Consider the following 15,221-nt stretch of genomic DNA (forward strand, 5'->3'; position numbering starts at 1 on the left):
TGAGATGAAAATGATCCTGTCTCTTTCTCGAATGTATTTGAATTATATTCATTTTCTCATCAAAATCATTTCTGCCCACCTTTTGCACCTTTTTCCTAAGTCAGTTATGAGATGTGCGGGTTAAATTGTCTGGACCATCCTCTCACACCACATCAGTGCTCCTCAGACCTGATCTCTTTCCCCTCCTAATTCCCACAGGTTCCCAAACTACTTTGCACTTCTGTGGCAGCGCAACACACGCCAGCATCCAACAAGGTCAAATGCCATTTCATTTTCTCGTCTTTGATCGCTGCACGGCTCTTTCATCAGTCTCACCCTCCCCATCCACCCGCATGCTACCGTCACCATTTTGCCAGTTAAACTGACCTTTCTTCTCTCCTTCACTTTTGAAGAATGGCAGAAACTGGAATTAAAATACATGCTACAGATGTAAAATATTATCAAAACCATAAAGCTTGTGAGACTGTCTTTATTTAAAGAAAATAAAATAAAAATAAAAAATAAAACAAGTCCACCTTGAAAATCCTGGATTTCTCTCTTGTATCATTTTTAGACTTCCGGCATGTTTAGCCTTAAAGGACTAAATGGAAACAGCTGCTGAACTGTCTGTCACATCAGAATACGGTGTTAAAATGCCAAGCTGCAACATTTGTATGTGTTTTTCCTGCTAAAGACAGACTTTCAGTATCCTACATGTCAACTGACTTTGGGGCCTGATTGAAAAAGGTTTAAACGTGAATGCAAAGTCTCAGAATTTCTACGAGATGCGAGACAGCGCCGTGCAGGAGTCTAACTGTAGGTGGGATTATTACTGCCTCTTCGTGTCTAGCAAAACAACATCTCTTCATGCCACTCAGTCTGGTCGATAACCTGAAATCTGACCTCTTGTTTCCTCCCTGCACTTTCCCTCTCCTCCTTCAACAATATTAGCAGTTCGTTGTTACATTGTTCGGTTATTCTCTCTCTCTCTCGCTCTCTGTTAACAGCCAGAGGGTAAAAGAAAGTCGTAGTGAGGAAGGGAAATGGAGAGACAAACCAGACTGAGAGAGCTTTTAGGGAAGTTAAACTGAAAGAGTAAGATGGAGGTAGAGCACCAAAGAGATGAACGAGGGGAGCTTTTAGGGAACTAAAAGCTGCTCCCCCTTATACCTCAAAGCAAGGCCCCTGTTTTCTTGAATCACATGATGAATGGGAACAGACTGTCAATGGATAAAAAGCAGCTACACTGATCTCACGAAAGGAAGGGATAATGGACTTGAAGCACATTAAAATACTTGAATTATCTTGAGCCACTTTAATCCATGTGTCATGGAGGATAGCCTCTCTATACTTTGGCACTAAGGTGTCATTTTCTTAATGAATCCTAATGGGATTAGTGGCTTTTAATGGCGATTTTAACTTGTCAAGGCCCATCAAATGCAAAGAAAAACAATGCAAAATCAGAAACACCTTATTCAGAGCTCACTATCTCAATGTAAAGTAGCTTTGAAAAATATAGCAACATTTTCCAACCAGCCAGTTCAACAACCAGTTAACCAGAACTAACCTATTAGATTGTATTGTATCTACTCTATTTTCATGTCAAAATGCACAATACCGACAGTTTAAAGGCTTCAATTATTAGATAAAGGGAAAACATTTACTACACAATATTGTTGGTAAAAAGGTAACAGCACATGGCTCTTTATTAGCACAAGCTCTGGCATAGCTTATGAACTCATACACATGTATTTAGAGGCTAACAGCAGTTAGCCTCTAAATACAATACCAGGGTCTGCACGGCACTACATCTGTCAGTCAAACCTGGTGAATCAGTGTTTGTGTACAACTCTCAACACTTCACAACAAAAAGGAAGGAGTCACCACCACCACATGTTGCTATACTGCAATTATGCTTTGAGTTAAATCCACAGTTTTGCAGTTAAAAACTATACACAAAAAAATCCTTAAAAACATCCTTAAAAAACCAACAATGAACTCTGCCAATCACTGATCACCATTTGCCCAACCATAATGTAAAAGAAGATCTGTATTGTTGTTTAAATGAACTCAGCACTAGCCAAAATATTCTTTTTTTGAAGAGGTGACTTTTACGCTACTGCATCAATTTGAAATCACAGGAGACATGTAGCAGGTTGGGTGCAAATGACAACTCCGTTTCTAAGTACTTCCTCAGTCAGCCTACTAGACAGAGGGAAGAGAGTCGAGAGTACTAGCACTGCACCTAAACACCGGACTCTGTGAACTCTGAATCTCAATGGGCTATTTTAACAGCCATTACATCAGGGAGGTGGGGCACAAACACAAATCTTGTTCCCACTTATGAAAAATATCATATGCTCCATTCAAGTGAGGCTGTGAAAGTGGAGCTGCTGTTGTATCACAATTGTGTTTCAAATTGCCACCAAATAGCACTGTTTGAATTGCTGCTTTGAATATAAAGATGCAACATATTGTAATTTTGCCTCACAATAGTAATCATCAGCGCTGCTACACCATTTATTCAAACTCCAGCCATGAATGCATGTGACATTATCAAATGGGTCAATAATATCCATTGTCTACATCTGGAAAAGAAGGGAAGACGACTTAAATGACGGATAGGGATTTTACATGTCAAAAACATCACATTTTCGATGATCCCGGTTCAGTGTGTTTTGTGGCCTGCTGATACACCTAAAATGTAACCATTATTCTCCATAAAAGTATATATAGTGCACTACATACACTAGATCACCTGTTTGCAATATGACTATAAGCTGTAAATAAGTGATACTATGGAGTACGTTTTCAATGGCTGAGTCTACCTTGACTTACTTCTGATCGGTGTTTTCACCCCAAAGTCCCATCTAAAGCTGTCAGTCTTAGGCCATCAGCTCACTCAGTCAACATAATTTAGAGCCCACTAACAGTTTAGGAGAGTGGCATTTACACGCAGTCGTCCAAGAGGTGAGTGTCTAAGGCTTCCTGGCAACAAAGTTTCATTACTCTTTCATCATTCATGACTCCACTCCACAGGGTTGGTAAAAATCCTTAGCAAATTCAAACCCTTGACCAATAGCTTCATCTGGCGTCAATAAAGGCTAAATTGTTATTGAAATCCAAATTTTTAATAAAAGTTGATGGTAGGCATGCAATCAATTTTGACTGCTTGTTGCCATTCAAAATCCCACCTCTTTCTGAAGACCTTGATCTCGCACACACAAGCACAAAACGGTTCTCTGAAAGCCCCTTCAGAGAATTTCCCTAAAGCCATTTTTCACACCGCTGTGAAGTAGATCAGAATTAGCTGCACTTGTCTGATTTATTTTTCAAACGCGAATTCTTTAAATGTTAATGAACCCCACAGGGTAATGTAAATGCATGACATTTACACATGCCTCTGACATGCCTCTAACAAGACTGTACTACAATGACATTTCACTTAAGGAGTAAGCAGTGGGCAGAAATCTAAAACAGCCTGAATTTGATAGGTATCTGCCCCCCTCCATTCTAAACCTCTCCCACCTGACTAACACGGGCACAAACATGTGCTTCATGCACTCTGGAAATAAGTAAATCCTGACTTCAGACTTCAAAAAAAATTAAAACCCCAGTCTTTTCAGATACTTTGCTTTTATGCTACTTTACTGTATGTAGAACTGCACAAACTACACCCCTGTATTCCCTCTCGGGTCACTTGAAATACAGTATGCAAACAAAATGCAATATCCAATTTTTTTGGGGGTGTTTTTTCTTAGTCGACAAAAATATGTTGCTTATTCGAGTTTTAAAACATCCATTGGATGCTTATTTGCATTAATTTTCTCTTTAGTTTCCTGCTTTTGATTGCAATGAGCCATGAAAGATATGTCATGCAGTTAAATATTAACGGAAAAGCCAAGTCACAGCAGGATGTGAATATTGTCTGTTAGAATTCACACATCAGGACTTGAAACCCGTGCATTTCTGCATATTACGTGTATGGTAGTTGCAGCTTTGTGACAGGTATCTGTGATGTGACAAATAAATGGCGTCCATTTTGGTGTAAATTCTGGATTACTGTGCACAATAATCACGTTAATGTTTCTACCATCGCAGGATTAAGGGCAATGCAATTAGAATTACAAATGTAAAATCAGATGCGACACAGTGAAAATGGTAAATGGCCTGTATTTGTATAGCACTTTTCTAGTCCCTAAGGACCCCAAAGCGCTTTACACAACCAGTCATCCACCCATTCACACACTGGTGATGACAAGCTACATTGTAGCCACAGCTGCCCTGGGGCGCACTGACAGAGGCGAGGCTGCCGGACACGGCGTGAAGTGTCTTGCCCAAGGACACAACGACCGAGACTGTCCAAGCCGGGGCTCGAACCGGCAACCTTCCGATTACAAGGCGAACTCCCAACTCTTGAGCCACGATCGCCCTATCGTGGTAAAGTTGAGGGCACAGCAAGGGCCACATATCCTCAAATATCTTTAAACAGTGAATCATTTACAGTAAGAATTGTAGAAATTCAGAATAAATTAACAGATATTCTAAAGAATGTTTTTTATAGTAACGTAACACATTAAACATGTGCTTCTTTATCTTTTTGGAGTTTTTTAACAAACCCTGACACTGCACCACCACAAGAACAGTAAATATATAATATGTGCACAACTGCAAAGAAACACAAACACAGCGTGTAACACATAAAAGTAGCTTCAATCTGCAACGAGACACAGCCCCGACATGGCAGCCAGCTGCTACATTATAAAAGAAAATTACACTGCATTTCATAAGTTGCGTTTGACTTGGGCAGGTTAGCCTTATGGGAAAGAAAAAAAATAGATTGCTGTTGACACTGTTGAGGAGCTGTTTCCAGCACCTCTGCTATGCTGTCTGGGACACTTTCCCAATAGATGGAAATACTTACATGAAAGTGATTCCACTGCTGAAACTACAAAAGCGAGAATAAAAATGCTCATGAGTTTTTTGACAGCACATATAGCTGTTCCTTCTCCTTACCCACTTCTAAAGATATCAGCCAAGGACAAAAGTGACACGTGAACAAGATGCTTCCTCCTCCTCTCATCAAATAGCCACTATGATCCCACTACAGATCTTTTATAACCACACCACCCAGCCTCGGGCAAAAAGTGGAACGACAGCCGGGGGCTTATAAGAAAACAACGTAATTGCAGTCTCATGTGAAAAGTCTCAGTGCTGCCATCCTAGCATTATGTAGGCACCATGGCCTCACAACTGGGAACTAATAAACACCTTGTCAATGCAGTAGGTGTTAGCTTTACACCCAGGATGAATGTCTCCAGGATACATGTTAACACATCATAAATCCGCTCACTATTGGTCACTTAGTGTGTTGTGAGAAAGCAAGCCTGTGATCAGTCATCATACACTAGCATCATGGTCCACACCATCACCACCCACTTTGTCTTGACTGCTTCTCTGTCCCAGTCTGCTGTCTATGATGAGGCTGATCTCTACCATGAATGAATAATGCTGCACACATATTTCAGTCTGATCTCATTAGTTTACTGTTCCATTCTCTGTCTATATCTGGTTACATTTCAAGCATGGGCTACTAAGACATAACCATTCTTCACTGAAATATAATGGTGTTACGAGGATCAAGATTTTCCTGTGATATCTGATACTCTGTATTATACTGCCCGTTATGTAGAGATTTAGCTTATTGCAAACATTGATCAGCATGTTGTAATTCAATACTGCATGCCAACAGCAGCATGAATTTGTAGGCCAGAATGGAGAGGAGCGTTTTCTACATGTGTGTCGAAGCCTACTGTATTGTAGGGCAAAGAGGTTAATCCTACTGAAAAATGTAGATAGTCAAGGTCAGCGGCTGCACATTTGTTTAATGAAGGCAGCCGGGGCGTCTGGACAAAGCGGATCACACACTTCAGGAGCCTCTTAACTGCTGCAAAGCAGCTATGATTGAATCAGCGGTGTGCCAATCATCAATGAAAACAAAAAACAGTAAAACATGACAGAAATAGGGCTTTAAGCCTGGGGATGAAATTAACAACCCCAGGGCAGGATTTAAAAAACAAAACAAAACAGAAAAACACTTACTGTAATGGGGTCACTCTAAAGTCATTACTGAGTCCAAGAAGCAAACAAAGGTACCTTGATAGGGAGAGCACATCGGACCATCCAACCAAAGCCCCCCACTCACCCACACACATACAGGTGCCACACCCTTGTGGCTGTGTGATATCTCAAAGTGTACCCTCTATCTATCACGTTAGATTGTGCGCCCAGATAATGCCAGAGAAGCTGTGCTGCTGCTGTTGCTGCTGATGGAACGACTGGAGGCTGCTCCTGTTCGAGCTGGCTGTCCGCTCCTTCCGGCTATTTATAACCAATAGAGCTACAGCACTTTATGAATGTCTGCAGGCACAGCATCACAGAGTCTTCTGATGCTCTGCCTCAACAGCTTTTGTGAGAATTATATGCATATAACAGTACACACATTATAATAGGCTGTGCTGCACAATATAGCGGGGAGACATTCAGGGGCCGCTGTCACATTCCCTAAAAATGCAGCCTCTAATAACAAACAACAGATGGAGTGTGGCACCATAAACGCACAAGTTTCATCTTGTGGACTGTTTCGTCGCAATCGGTGCTATATATAGATCCCACGTCTGTAGTCTAGTTGAAAACAAAGAGTCCCAAGTCGTTTCACAAAAAAGAAAAAAAGAAATGCACCACCACACCGCTGCAGAAGCCTGCTTGCTTTTTATACGCTGCCCATTTAACAGATAGCCATCTTTGCAGATGAATAAAATGGCATAGGAGGGAGGATCACGACTGCCTCACACTTCAACACAATGACAAATGTTATCTCAGCAGAGTCTATACGTGGTCAAATAAAGGCTAGATGAAGATAACATTTTGCAATTCACTCACCTCCCTACACACACACACACAGACACAGACACAGTCCATATTCTGCCTCTCTCTCTCACGAACACAAAAACACACACGCACACATTCGCGGGACAATTAAATTTGATTAATGCTTTAAGCTTTCGTCCTCTCGGACGAGCACACGCACACGCAGAAATGAGCAGAAAAGCAGATTTAAAATGTGCACCGATAACAAAACTCTAAATGAATTTGGAATGTGTCTTTATTGGATGTTTTGATACCTGCAGAGGACGCGCCTAATCACACTCAAGTCCCCGTTTGCTTTTCTGTCCTGTCAACAAATTCTGTCCTTATCATTTGGGACTTGCAGGAATATATGTGTATATATATATTGTTGATTTGACATCGGAAAGCGCTGCTTGGAGTTACAAATAAACCTCTCTTATGAACTGATGTCGCCACTAGCGCACTAGAATTCACATATTTGATGGATGTTTTCTTCAAAGTAGCCAGGGGGAGACCAGGGTTTGGCTGCATACTATCCACCTCTCTAAAATCTTGGCCTCACCCCACATTAAACCGCAGTGACATAAGCACGGAAACTGAAATGGATCTGCATTATTTTATTAATTTTTTTTTAATTAAAAAAAAAAAACAGTTTTTCCTAAATGTATTTTATTTTATTTCTTTGGCTTTATTAACCAAATACTCACCTGCTGTAGCCCTCACTGCTTCCAAGCATCCTTTCGCATTTCTTCCCGACGGCAACTCCCAGCCACCAACACTTAAACTGAGACGCACTATCTCAAGTCCATCTCCTTGATAGATAGCTTTAAAAGATGACAGGGGAGAACAGACACCAGCCAGCCGTTTCCTGCTGATTTCCAACGACTTTCTCCAAAACGGCACTGCTGCAGTTCTGAGACGATAGCAGTAGTTAAAACAGATAACCCACACAAACGCGCACATACAGCGCGATCCTCCCTTGGTAATGGGGCTCCTTGTGAGCCCGAACTCGTCCGATGAGAATAAAGAACGAATGCAAATGGCAGGTAGAGAACAACTCCCACGCACCGCTCCCGATCCAAGCGCACAGCTCCCTGATGCAGTCTCTCCACAGCACACTCTCGGTACTGTGTGACTGGCTGTCGTCAGTGGCACAGGCAATCCGATTGCTGGAGGGAGGGACGGAGATGATCAGCGGAACGCACTCTGCCCGGTGTCCTACTCAAGTGTGTGTGGTAAAGCTGTGTGTTTGCCTGGGCGTGTGTGCCGTGTTCTATCACGTCACATACGCAATTCGTCCATTTAGTGGTATATTCATTTAGACCCCACGCGTTTTGTTAACCTTCCTTATATGTCCAGATATGTCTTTCCAGATTTCAGCCTCTCCTCTGGCGCGCACAGAAACGTTGACGCACACGGACACATGGGACATAAAGCAGCAATATATTCTGAGGGTAAACTGAACCTAATTTGTTCGCGACACCTTTGTAACGTGCAAATGCTTCACCGAAACGTCATGGAAAATACGGTTATATATAATCACATATGTGTCTGAGAAAGAAGTGGAAACCAAAAGGGAACGTGAGACGAGGGAGGAAGGGAGTCTATGAGAAAGTAGCAGTTCCCTTTTTAAAGGCCTGATGGCACTGTGGGCTTCGGGTACTGCAGTCAAACATACACAGGCATTCACAACACACTGCTTCTTCCAGGAGGCAGTCTGTGCAGTATGCTCCTTAATACATACCTGATATTTTACCTCCTGTGATTTTTAAACTGAGTCTATGGACTATCACTTAGAGATGATAGGTGATTTTTAAAACTGGAAAATAAAATTACAACCCCAATCAAAAAAAGGGTTGCTGTGTAAAAAACGCCGTGATTTCTTGTAATCACATTTTTCACAACAAAAAATAGATATTTAAACTGAGACTTTTTACTGTGTCACTGAAAAATAGGTATTTATGAATTTGATGTCGCCACACGTTCTGAGTAAAAAAGTGGGACAGAGCAATAAAAGGCTGGAAAAGGAAGTGGTACTAAAAAAGAAACAGGTGAAGGGACGTTTTCCAGGTACTTAGGTTAGTAACATGAGTGGGTACAAAAAGAGCAACTTAGAGAGTTTCTCAGAAGGAAAGATGGGCAGAGCCTTATTAATCTGAAGAAAAAAAAAAAAAACAACAAAAAAACTGCATCTACAAATAGCGGAGCCATTTCAGAATAACCTTCCTCATCATAAAATTGCTAAGACTCTGAATATTTCAACCTCTGCAGTAACACAATATCAAAAAAATCAGGAGAAATCGCTGTGTGCAAAGGACAAGGCCAAAAAATCCCAATCCTGGACACTCATGGTTTTCAGACCCTCTGGTAGCACTGCATTAAATACAGGCATGATTCTGAAATGGAAACCATTGCTTTGACTGGGGAACACCTCCAGAAGTCACTGTCTGTAAACGCTGTCCAGGATCCAGAATAAGAAATCTATCATACAAAAAAAAACATATGCTAACATGATCCAGAGCAACTTATGCTCCCATTTAGATGATGTACTTTTCATGGAGGGTCTTGCATTCAGTAAGACGTTGCTAAACCACATACTGCAGCTATTACAACTTCATGGCTTTAGCTGGCCTGCCTGCAGTCCGGGCTATTTACCAACTGAAAATATTTTGCACATGAAATGAAAGATATGAAAAGGAGACACACTGCTGAGCACCTAGAATCCTATATCAGAGAAGACTGGAACAACATTCCTCTCCCAAAACTCCAGCAGTTGGTCTCCTCAGTTCCCAGATGTTTAGAGTGTGTCATTACAAGAAGAGGGGATGCTACAGTAGTAAGCCCTGTCTCAACTTTTTTTTCCTATTGCTGTCATGAAATTTAAAATGAGCTAAAAAAATTTCACGAAATAATGAAATATCTCAGTTTAAACATTTGGTATGTTTCTATGTTCGACTGCAAAATCGGACCTATTCATCATAGATATCTGTAAGTTTACATGGTGCTTGCACTGTCTGCCATGACATGTTCCATTTATCAATCATTACTTTGCTGTTAGGTGTAACCCTTACCAATGACCCATTTAAAAAAATTATATATATATCATTAAAAAGTTTTTATCAATGTCATAAACATATAGGACCTTAACTCACTGATTGGTGAAAACTTGCAAAGCACTGTGCCCATGAGTTAATGAATGGTCTTAAATCAAAACCAAAACCAAAAACCAAAACAATGGATTTTACATTGTTTCAGGAAAAATACACACATACTCACGTGCATATAATACAAACACAATTATGAGTGTTTAATTCATTTTCAGAAATAGAGTCACATTAATCTTGTCTAACCTCGAGTGGCCATAATGTTGAACATTAGCATGTTTGTTAGCATGGCAAAAATTAATTGTTGAAATTGAGATTTTTCAGCAATTTTCTCAATTTTCTAGTTTTTCTCAATTTTGTTCTCATGATGAAACTAATTAATGCGTTCAGTATAGTAGATCTGTAATCATCCATTTAGCCACTTCCTTGATGTCCACCTGCTAGTCTATTCTTTACTGCACTTCCCACGCTGTCAAAGTCAATGCTGACATCATTACTCAAGACCAATCATTCTCTTGCCCACCTTCAGTGAGCCAATCAGCTCCAACCCATGTGCTTTAAATCTCAGTGCTCTTCTGTCTTCCAGTCTGTCATTTGTACAGCCACCTCCTCCCTATCTCTGCCTCACCCTGCTCAATCAGAACCCATCCAAGTCCCCATCTTCACCAGCACCAGCATCTATCACCGCTGGGATTCTGTTCTGCCACAATGAGTCTTGGCAAATAAATGAGACCAAATAGATTAATTAATTTCTGTAGCACAGAAAATCATGTTCCATTCTTACAAACGATCTCTTGAACTACCTGTTATCTTTGAGTACTGGATGCTGGTGTTAAATGATTTGGTTGGTTTCGTATCACTGATGAACATATTAGGAAGGCACTAACTTATTTTTTTTGTGATTAGCTGAGGTGTAATTACAGTAAAAAATAGAATATTTTGTAACTGAAATATGATTTTGATGGTATTTACGTCTGTGTACATTAACTGCAAAATGTCTTTAAACTAAGCTAAAAATGAAGTTATTCCTATGTTTTGAAGAGTTGTAGGACTCAGATTTTAACTTCGATTTTAAAAACTAATGTACCCTATATTATCTGCTTACACCATGACAAAGTCACACAAAATATTTGTCCAGCAGTGTTGAAATCTGTCACTTTTGCATGGCTAAAGCAACTCTGCACAGGAACTTAAGCCATTCTGGCACCACAGCTACTTGTCAATGTCTTCAGCAGCAGATCACGCGTGGCCAAGGTACCCTTGCAATGAGTAGAAGGAATTTTGTCAGTATTTTAGAGTTATTTCCACGCTGCCTGGCTATAAAACCATTCTGTTAGACAGGGGCTTTTTCTTTCCAGATCACTACCCTAGAACTGACAGTATATTTCCCTATGGATATAAAGTTAAAAATAAACAATTGTAATACATTTTGTGTACTGGTGCTTGACACGTTTCATCAATATATATTACTCATCAGCTGATCGATATGAGTAAAATAAAACTAATAAGTAAATCCACGATTATACACAGATTTGCAGTACTAGTCAAACAGGCTCACTGTGTTATTAGATGAATAAAACTCAGAGAAAATTTGATTCCAAAAGGGAACATTTGACTGTGACATGATGCACCTCATAGGCGGGAGGAGAGAGGCGAAGTTCGTAGACCTCATTCTTCTCTACTTCGTCTCCATCCTCTCTGCCCTGCTAAGAGCTGCAAACAACAACAGAGGTAACAATGGATACCTAGTGACGCCACAGGCTTTGAAAGGATCCCATCAATAATTAATTTGTTCAGCTGTGTTCCTCAACACAGGCATGCACGCTTGTCCTTAATCTTCTCTTATACTTGGTGTGAGGGGTTTCTGTCAGGTGGATAATCATGACTCTGCAAGATGAATGACTCTGTGATTAGATGATAAAATAACCATTTGCTTGTTATGCTACAATCGTTCTTGATAGGTGAGTAGCTTTGTATAGGAAGTTTCAAGGTTGTCATTCTTGTTGGGTAACTATTGATAAGGCTGCCCCCCTAATGAATTCTGATACCGATACAGTCTTTGGCATCATTTTAAGAGTCACTATTGCAACAGAAATAATAAAGAAATATATTTTTGAGAATGAATCTTGAAATGTGTCTGCAAGCTAGAATAACTTTCACTCTGACCTAATTTATGTTGCAAAATTAAATTCTGGTGTTCAGAATTTTTTTTTCCTTCACAGTAGGAGAAAAATGAAAATTTGGGAGTGAAATCTTAACTGTTTTCAACATCAAGTGAAAACTGAATTCACCAGTTGCCGACAGCCTTTTATTTTTGTTGTTTTTGTTTGTTTTTCAGTCTTTGGTCCCTTTGGTATTTCTTTTTTCAAAAGGCAGATTGACTCTTATTATGAGTTGCAGCTAACCATTTAGCGTGTGATCATATATCCATTCAGCAACAACAGATAAATATTAAGACGCCAACAAGTAGTTGAATCTTTTCACTGCTGCGCAATTGTCTGCTGGGAAACCTTCATGCATCTGGATGCTACAGACCAAGCACACCCACATGGTGATGGCATTCCCCAATGACAGTGGCCTCTCTTAGCTGGACATTGCCTCATTTCACAAGAGCTGTTCAAAAAAGACCCAAGGAACAGGACAAAGAGCCCATGGTATTGATCTAGACTCCAGACTCTCACTTTGTAACCCACAGGATCAAATGATCCACTGCCAGCCATGGGACGCCCATGGTAGTTTTTAAAGTTGTGGCTGATTTGTGTATTTACATGTGTATTCACCTGGTGGGCTGCCAAGATACTGCAGGAATAATAACAAAAACTCAGGTTGAAATTACAACTTGGTACAGTTATATATTTATCTAAATATATTTGTTTATTTACTGTTGGCTGTGCGACAGACTGGCCATCTGTCCAGGGTGTACCCCACCTCCTGCCCTATGGTAGCTGGGATAGACTCCAGCTTCCCTCGACCCAGACAGGGATAAACGGAAGAGACTATAAGGGTTGATTTGTGAATTAAAACTGATAATAGGAGGTTAGTTTGTTATATTACTCATGGTCCTCATTTACTGCAGTGGCAGGTCAACTTAGTATCAGAGCAAAATGTGCAATAGACATGTTGGTCCGCTGTGTCCAAAATGGAGATGCGTGCAGAAGTTGCATTACCAGCAGGGGGAGATAATATATTTTAAGACACGAAGTCGGTGGTGAGCAAAAAACGTACTAAGGATATTTCCGGGTCAGAATCGATTAAGCTAGGGGGCTAATATGTATATATGTGTAAATGTGTCAGTAATGTCTGCTAAATGCTTTCCCGTGATTATTTTCATGTAAAATAGCTCCCTTTGCTGCAATGTTTTGGAGACCAAAGCGTGAAATTGACACGGTGGACCGGCGTTACTGTTGTTACACATTTTGTCGTGATATTGGGTTGGCAGGTGGGTCACACATTGGCCTCAACCCTAGACTGAGTAGTATTAGCAATTGATCATGTTTTTAAAAAATGAAATTTTCAAGGAAATGCATCGCTTTATCTTGTATTTTGATTCGAGTGAAGATGTAATATTGGGTGGGTCCCAAGGGAATTTTCTGGATTTTAAATGTGCTGCAGCACTCTTGACTTTGGGAACAAGCTGGGTTTATTTATTCATACAACAGCAGTCTCACAAAGTGTCTTTATTTTATAGCACATTAGTATATGATATGCCCATGAAATACAAAAATAGTTAGAAAGATGGAGTTTTTATTTTTTAAAGATCTTTAGGAGAATTGCTTATTTTCCTTTGTGTTACAAATCTGCATTTGCTGGTTGTTTTCTATTTTTAAAAATTTACAACCGTGTAAAAAATACTTTGGTATAGCAGGAATCTGTGGTTTGGGCAGAAACCCTTTGCACATTTGCTGTGTGCCACAAAATGCAGCAGCCAGAAACTCTTTGGGGGGATATGTTAGGCAAGCATTGGTCCTGGCTGGGACCAAATTTGACATCTCATAACACTTACTTGCTCCAAAGTAATATCGATTTCTTTTCCAGAAAAGAAACAACAACAATATAAAGCTAAAAATAAACCAGAACCAGACACAGCACAGCAAACCTCAACAGCAAGAAAAACCTCTTGAAACAAAGTAAACAGGACTTACAAACCTATAAACTTTCCCTTTCTGTTTTCCTTCAAACTTTGTTGGCTGTTAAGTTGGTCAAAGTAAAGCAGCATTTCTTTTTGCGGCACTTACCTAAAATCCATCTCTTTACTCACTATTCTTCTAATCCTTACAAATGGCAACACACTCCCCACTGTCACTCAAACGTACTCACACATAAATAATAGACACATACATCGACTCACTCATTGTCACTCAGTCTCACACTCACACTCATTTGCCCTGACTTGTGTTATTGTACTGCTATGTAAAATGGCTGGTGCAGTGAAAATGGAAAGCAGTGAGGTTGGAAGGGAAAAGTGCCTCAATGGGCTTTGAATTGCCAAGGTCCTGAATAAGCATTGTAATATGGGCTTGCAGGCAGCAACCAAATATGCAAAGAATTGGATTTGGCATTACTGACATCTAGTTTTACCCTCGCAAATGCGCAACCTACAGAAATACAAAATCATAATTTAGCGGTAATGCACACTATTAACAAGCTTTAACAATGTAAAGGATATTGTTCTGGGACTGCGTGTGGTTTAGGGAGTGATTGCTTTGGTTTTGTAGTATGACATCCTCAGATATAGAACTATGTTCATAACAAATAATTGAAACTCATAATGTTGCAAGAGTTTCAATCCAACATGAAAATGACAGCCATCAAGATCATGAAATCTGTTTGAGATGACAGCAATACACCAAAGGAATATGTAATGGTCATAAAAATGATGACATATTCACATTGATAAGTCAACTAATGAACAGCTCAGCACCCATAATCATTGCTGAACACATTTCTGAACCTTGTTATAGTAGCTTTGACACAATTGCTCCCACAGATGTGGAAGTGGAAAAGCATACAGCAAGAAGGGATCCTGGAACTCTAAGGCTAGTGTTTCTTTGGGCCTACTAGCACAGACCGTACTAATATCAGAGGTATTATCTGGCCTATCATAGTAATGAAGAATAAATACTGTGGCAACTTGGCCCTAGATCTGGACCTAGACCTAGCCCAGTGGTCATATGAGCAATACTTTGTCTTCAGTGGTTTATATTTCCCACAAAACAATTGGCAGGCTGC

General features: G+C 40.1%; 1 protein-coding gene across 2 annotated transcripts in view; it reads right to left on the reverse strand.

Annotated features, from left to right (window-relative positions):
* lingo1a (leucine rich repeat and Ig domain containing 1a) overlaps positions 1-15,221 on the reverse strand; it is a 119,237-nt gene that overhangs the window by 17,218 nt on the left and 86,798 nt on the right. Inside the window, exon 1 of one of the 2 annotated variants that reach the window (XM_006782443.3) lies at positions 7,596-8,097. The exons of the other annotated variant lie outside the window; for it this stretch is intronic. The gene's annotated coding sequence lies outside the window, so the exon portion shown is untranslated. Of the gene's footprint in view, positions 1-7,595; positions 8,098-15,221 lie in introns of those variants that run through there. 2 annotated transcript variants of the gene reach the window in all.

This window comes from Neolamprologus brichardi, chromosome 7, assembly GCF_056152115.1.
Source record: "Neolamprologus brichardi isolate AB-2024 chromosome 7, ASM5615211v1, whole genome shotgun sequence".
NCBI lineage: Eukaryota > Metazoa > Chordata > Actinopteri > Cichliformes > Cichlidae > Neolamprologus > Neolamprologus brichardi.